Source organism: Teleopsis dalmanni, chromosome 1, assembly GCF_002237135.1.
Source record: "Teleopsis dalmanni isolate 2A chromosome 1, ASM223713v2, whole genome shotgun sequence".
Taxonomy (NCBI): Eukaryota; Metazoa; Arthropoda; class Insecta; order Diptera; family Diopsidae; genus Teleopsis; species Teleopsis dalmanni.
The window spans coordinates 10,017,558-10,023,859 of record NC_051846.1 but is presented as its reverse complement, the minus strand read 5'-3'; the positions used below and the strand labels follow the sequence as shown (position 1 = coordinate 10,023,859).

The 6,302-nt window shown below is 31.9% G+C and overlaps 1 long non-coding RNA gene across 4 annotated transcripts; it reads right to left on the bottom strand.

Moving 5' to 3' along the window:
- Positions 1 to 268: 268 nt before the first annotated feature.
- On the bottom strand, positions 269 to 1,491 carry LOC119672851. Of its 4 annotated transcripts, none has more exons than XR_005251963.1 (3): positions 881 to 918; positions 514 to 823; positions 269 to 458 (listed from the first exon to the last, which is right to left on the bottom strand). It is a non-coding gene; the product is annotated as an uncharacterized LOC119672851 (long non-coding RNA). The 4 variants fall into 4 exon arrangements; XR_005251960.1 differs by lacking the exon at positions 881 to 918 and adding an exon at positions 1,417 to 1,491 and having other exon boundaries at positions 270 to 458; XR_005251961.1 differs by lacking the exon at positions 881 to 918 and adding an exon at positions 1,375 to 1,484 and having other exon boundaries at positions 270 to 458.
- Positions 1,492 to 6,302: the final 4,811 nt, after the last annotated feature.

The following is a 6,302-nucleotide window of genomic DNA, read 5'->3' as shown; positions in this document are numbered from 1 at the left end:
GATACTTAGTACTGACGCATTTTACTTAAGTTGATAATATAAAAACATTTTTCAAGTATAGAATATAAAAAAAGTATCACAACCAATTTTTAAAGTTCAAATAGTATGAAATATATCTGTATATCAGACAAGGTTTTATTGATTTTGTACTATAAACGTCTATTTATATCTACATATGATCCACTTTTCAAAGGAAATCATTCTAACGAAGTGCTTGACTAAGAAATATTAATATTAAATAAGAAAAATTCTTTTATTTTTCTCTTTTTATTTTATTTATTTGATATGAATTAATGTTTGTAACATTTTATATTAAATATTTTTTAATTGGCAGCCTTAGGTAGCTCCAAAGTTTTTGTATTCAACATTTTGGGTTGAAATTACTATTGTAGATTTAAGAGATCTTGCAAGGCGTGTTCTTATTCATGGCGTATACTTAATAAATCAAGTTGATTTCTCTAAATTTTATTATATTATAATCATTTAATTTAATTTATACGAAACTTTACTTACTGCATAGTAGATCTCCATTCAGTGGAGATATGTATTGAACAACGTGTTTGCAATATTGAAAACATCTTGGATGCTCAAGTGACGATTAGTAAAGAAGTACACAATATCATCATCCAATTCGGAGATAGAATCGAATTCATTCCTTTCTTCTTCAGTAACCAAAGTGGTGCACCGATGTTCAGGAGTGTTTATGACTTCAAAAATATTCAACTCATGCATGTCTTCCTGCTCGGCTTGGCTGAAAACCAGAATCATTTTTGGAAGAGGAATTTGGTTATTCGCGGTCTCGATCATGACGAAAAGTTTTTACCTGCAAAAATTTTTTAATATTATTTCGATCTTATCAATAAATACTTTATTTGAATACTACAAAGATTCTTCTATTATGATCAAGCACAAAAATTATTTGAAGATATGAAAATTTTATTTTCGTTTTAAGAATTTTCAAATAAAATATTTTCTGTTTACTATGATTGAAAAAAATTACAATTCCTAAAAAAAATCCGTATTTTTTTCTTAAACAAATATGTCAAACACTTAGATGTTTTCTAGATATATTAGCGTGAATAAAACAAGTTAATGTTTTCTTGCAATTTAGCTAAAAGTTACTGCGAGGGATCCCCAGATCTATGCGTGACAGCTTAGGACCAATCAATTCAAACTAATAATAACCTGCACACTTTTCAATAGCTACATACCATATAAATACATAGTATACCTATATATTTAGAATTTTTAGCATAAAAAAATTTTTTTGGTGTATTGCAATTTAGTTAAAAAGTTCTGCAATGGACCCTAAGGTCTATGGCTAGCAGTTTGTGGTCAACCAATTCAATATAATTAACAACCCGATCCACTTACTTTTTATATCTAATTTTATTACGCTTATAGCGTAAAACTTACTGCAAATGTTATCCTAAAACTTGACAGGAAAAATTTGTGGAGCTGTGATGTCCAATTTGCAGAATGAAATAAAAGTGATATGAGTATTGTCATATAAATATTATTTTGAGGATTAAAAAAGAGATTGCCAACTGTCATAATATGTCATTGCCATATCAAATACAATTATTTTGTTAGAGCTATAAAAGCATTAATAAATAATTTATGATATTTTATTTTATATAGGTAATTCGGGTCATACACATTTGAGCAGATTTCTATTAAAATTATATATTTTATATAATTTGTAAATATTTAATAACTTACAAATATTGTTTTAAACTTATTTGCCACGAACATGGTTCCATTTTTCATTTGTCTTCCTATTTCAAATCCAGTTCGTTTGTTTCATTGTTAAAAAGTTGCCAATTATACGTTTAATTTTTCTAAATGTTTCGGGTCTACCGATTATTTTCTTTCAACGCAATATACTTATGCCGAGACCACACCTTTTTTTTAACTCCTCAATCCTGCCGAAACAGTGTCCCTAAGGCGATTTCTAAATATCTAAAAGTCACACATTACTAAGTCATACGATGAATACGATGATTGTGGAAAGATATGAATCAAGTTTTTAAAAAAATAATTTAAAGAACGAATCCAGTGTGAGATGGCGTAACATAGGAGATCTAAAACCGAGAGTTATCTGCCCATAATTATGGACTATTTCAGTGAATCTTTACAAGTAAACGTTGCATCAGACTCAAATAAAAAGCCTTATTGACAGTGTGGCTCGGTGGAAGAAATTCATATTACGGCACACCACATTAATCGAAGAAATCTGCATAAATAATGTTGATCTTTTAACGACTTTAGCGCAATATATTCGGACCTGACTGATTGATTGTTTTCGGATCTTATGCATACATCCAAGTCTCATTTCCCGTAATGGTCATGATAGTCAGAAAATACTGTTTGGCAGACTGCAACGCTACGTTATTTTTTCATAAAAATTCAGTACTTTTAACACCAAATGAGATTTCACTTTCTTTTAAATACAAAGCATCATTTCAAAAGGTCTGGACTAATCCACAAAAAAAAATGTTAATAGTATCAAGCTAAAACCACAAATTGCAATTTGTAATATTTATTTTTTGTGAGTTCAAGAATTATCAAATTTTGTTGAAATTATATTATATTATATAGTTTAGAAATCAAGGAAACGCCTTGCTAAACAGTAAGATTGACAGGAATAACAAATACATGCCATCGGTTTATTTAAACAGTTATTTTATCTGTTACAATTTTATATATGATAAATGCAATTACTTGGCTTTTACAACTTGTTGTTACCAGATTCGTACATTCTACAAAATCACATTTTTATAAATTCTCTTTATCATTTTTCTTTCGAATATAATAGGATTTGATTCGTTACTTCAGATGTTTTTGAGTCTTATTGTCATTTCTACTACATATAACTATCGATCACATTATTTTTTGTTTTGACTCGGAACCATCTTCGAACCTTATCTATAACGAAGCTGTTTAAGTATTCTATTATACGAATTTTGGATAATGAGAACATCGATTTCATTTAATATGCTTTAATTAAACGTATTATAGAGTCTTTATTTGATAACCGCGGCAGTTGAACCTTCGAATTCTATAGGTTTCATCTTCGAACCTAGGGGCTCATATGCTATCTAAGGTATAATATAGATTAATATAAATAGATCAATATATCTAACTGTATTAATTAATATTCATTGAAAGCGAAAGTTGTGGAGTGATCAGAAGTATAATGAATGTCTCTTTATATTAAAGTAATAACAATTCCACTTTACTCAAGTATATATTATAATAATTCCATTTCAGATTAAAACTTTTTTGTTATCTCTCTCAAGTGCCGTCGTACTAACATAAATAGCGTAGTTCTGTATGGTCATAAATCACTTTGATGCTTTGACATCATAATTTTCCCTTGTTGCCCTTTTGAACTTTTATTGCAGACTAATATCAATTCAATTGAAATTCATCATCAACATTTGCATTTCAATTGCAAATCAATTTACTTCAATTGTCAACAACATTGCCGGCAGACTAATAGAAGCGCTGATACGTTGCTGCAGCAACTCTTATTGTTGTTGCTGTTGTTGATGCTTCCACTGCCAGCAGCATTTGTTTTGCATCAATAAAGTAATTTAGTTGGCGCCACTAATGCATTGTGTCTAGGTACGATTCCTATGATACCGACGATGCCGATTATTCCTTTGCAGCAACAATTTGACTGTTATGCAAACAGACTCCGTGGTGTAGTGTTACTGCAGCTACTGCTACTGCTGTGATGTCTCAATGTCAGTTACTTGCTGCACTTGACTCAACCCTCATTGCACCGTAAGATGTATTGACTCAAAAAATATCCCTAATAATAAAAAAAATAGCACTGCTTTACATGGCAAATGGTTGCGTGCCTGCGCTCATTCTATGTTATCAAAGGGTTAAAGGGTAGAGTAAATGTCTGAAAAGCAAAATAAATAAGCGGTAAAAATAGCAGATACGAGTGATATTTTTAAATGCAATTGACAGCAGATTGGGAAGCTGCATTAACAGTGATGGGTGAAATTGACACACAACTGACAATGTACACACAGACTGAAGATTACTGGAGTGCCGCATTCTGCACTGCCTCCAGCCATAGCAGAGCCACATATCGAAAGGTACGAATGACTAATAATAGCCCACATCATGGACGTGCATGGATGAGGCTATTTAAGAATTATTGATATTAAATTAAAATCTATATTTGTGGTGAAGGAGCTGTCATATACAATTTTGACAGCTGCTGACAGTGTCAATCGGAAAGAAATTTTCTTCAAAATACAAATAAAAATAAAATGTGTTAAGATATTTTTATTTCATTTACATTAACCTTTCATCATGGCTATGGTATAATATTATCTTTTGTTATTTTTATTCGATTTACTTTAGACTGAAATTATACATTTTTGCCCTTTATAAAAATTGACTTCGTCATGCATACTATGTACATTAAAACCAAATTACTTCTACGTCGAAATCGCATTAATGTACAATAGATACAATATTTTTCTTTCATTTCAATTGTATTTAGTGAAAGTTACAAATATAGAAAACTGAAAAACTGAACAAGCAAAAAATATCCTATAAGAAAAATCCTTTGAATTTGGCAAACAATGCTTGACTTATGGCAGTGGTTAAATTGGCTTGTAAACATTATAATGTCTAAGCATAAATTCATTTCAAATGTAATGAAATAAAATATAGTAAAGAACTCAGGTAAAATATTTTGCTAAATAAAAGAATATCAGAAAATGGTGAGACTATAGTGACTGTACAAAGTCCTCTACAATCAGCATTTCAAATAGATAAAACAGAGAACGAAATTCAACATATTCAAATAGTTTAACTTCAAAGATCATGCTTTTGTTGATCTTTAAGCTCAATTTTGAGAGGATCAAGCTTCCACCTTAGAATCGGTACTTCTCAGAGTTAGCAATATGAGCAACTTTTTCTACTAAGTTGTAACTTAATATACCTTATTTCTCGACACATCAAGATACTTTGATTGCATCAACAAAACTTTGATTGCACTAATAAAAACTAAACACGCCATCTAATGTAAATTACTGCAAACAATTTTTAGATTAGCTACATAAACATTTCCAACCTTACCTCGAAAACTGATATTTATAGGTATATAGTGGAGTAGAAATAGTGGAACAAAATAAATGTCTTACTTAAATTTCCATGTGGGTATTGCTTTTTCGGAGGTCTTTGAAATAGATATTCTTCTACCAGTAACTATTACCCTTTTTTTGATGAGAACTTTTTTAAACAAGAATTTCTTTAGGTGTGATAAGGACTGGAATATTACTCTGGAAGTTGAAACAATATTTAAAGGTGTTATAGGAACCCATAAGTATATGGAACAAAATCGGGAAAATAGTCTATTTGATTCAACAATGCCTTATTAAATTCACTTATTTTAGCAATGACTTTCTGAATTCTGTGATTATGTTCAATACCTTTATAGAGAGAGATTTTTTTTCTGCTGTTAGTTAGTTAGTTGGCCATTACAGACGTGTGTCGTCCTTGGCCGCGTCGAGTAGCCTCCGCCAGTCAGCCCGATTAGTTGCTTTCTGACGTCAGTTGGTAGTACCGAGCGCCCCCAAATCGTTGGTCACCTGGTCCTTCCACCGAAGATGCGGACGTCCTCTACCGCGTTTTCCACCTGCGGGTACCGAGTCAAATACCTTTCTAGCTGGAGCACTTTCTTCCATTCGCACGACATGACCAAGCCAGCGTAGCCGCTGAATTTTTATGCGCTTAACTATGTTAATGTCGCGGTATAGCTCATACAGCTCATCGTTCCATCTAATTCGATACTCGTCGCCAACGCGTAAGGGATCATAGATCTTTCGAAGAATTTTTCTCTCGAATGCTCCTAACGCCTTCTCATTACTGTTGGTAATTGTCCAAGCTTCTGCACCATACAGCAGGACAGGCATGATAACGGATTTGTGAGCGTGATTTTTGTTTGTCGAGAGAGGGCTTTATTTCTCAATTGCTTACTTAGCCCGAAGTAACATTTGTTGGCAAGAGTAATTATTCGTTGAATCTCTAGGTTGACGTCATTTTTGGTGTTTAAGCTGGTTCCTAAATAAACAAAGTCTTTCACAACTTCGAACTTATAATTGTCAACAGTAACGTAGGTCCCAAGACGCTCAGGAGATTTGTTTGTTGACAGAAAGTACTTTGTTTTGTCCTCATTTACCACAAGACCCATTTGCTTTGCTTGTTTTTCTAAGTTGGAAAATGCCGCACTGACGACGCGAGTGTTCAGACTAATGATATCAATATCGTCG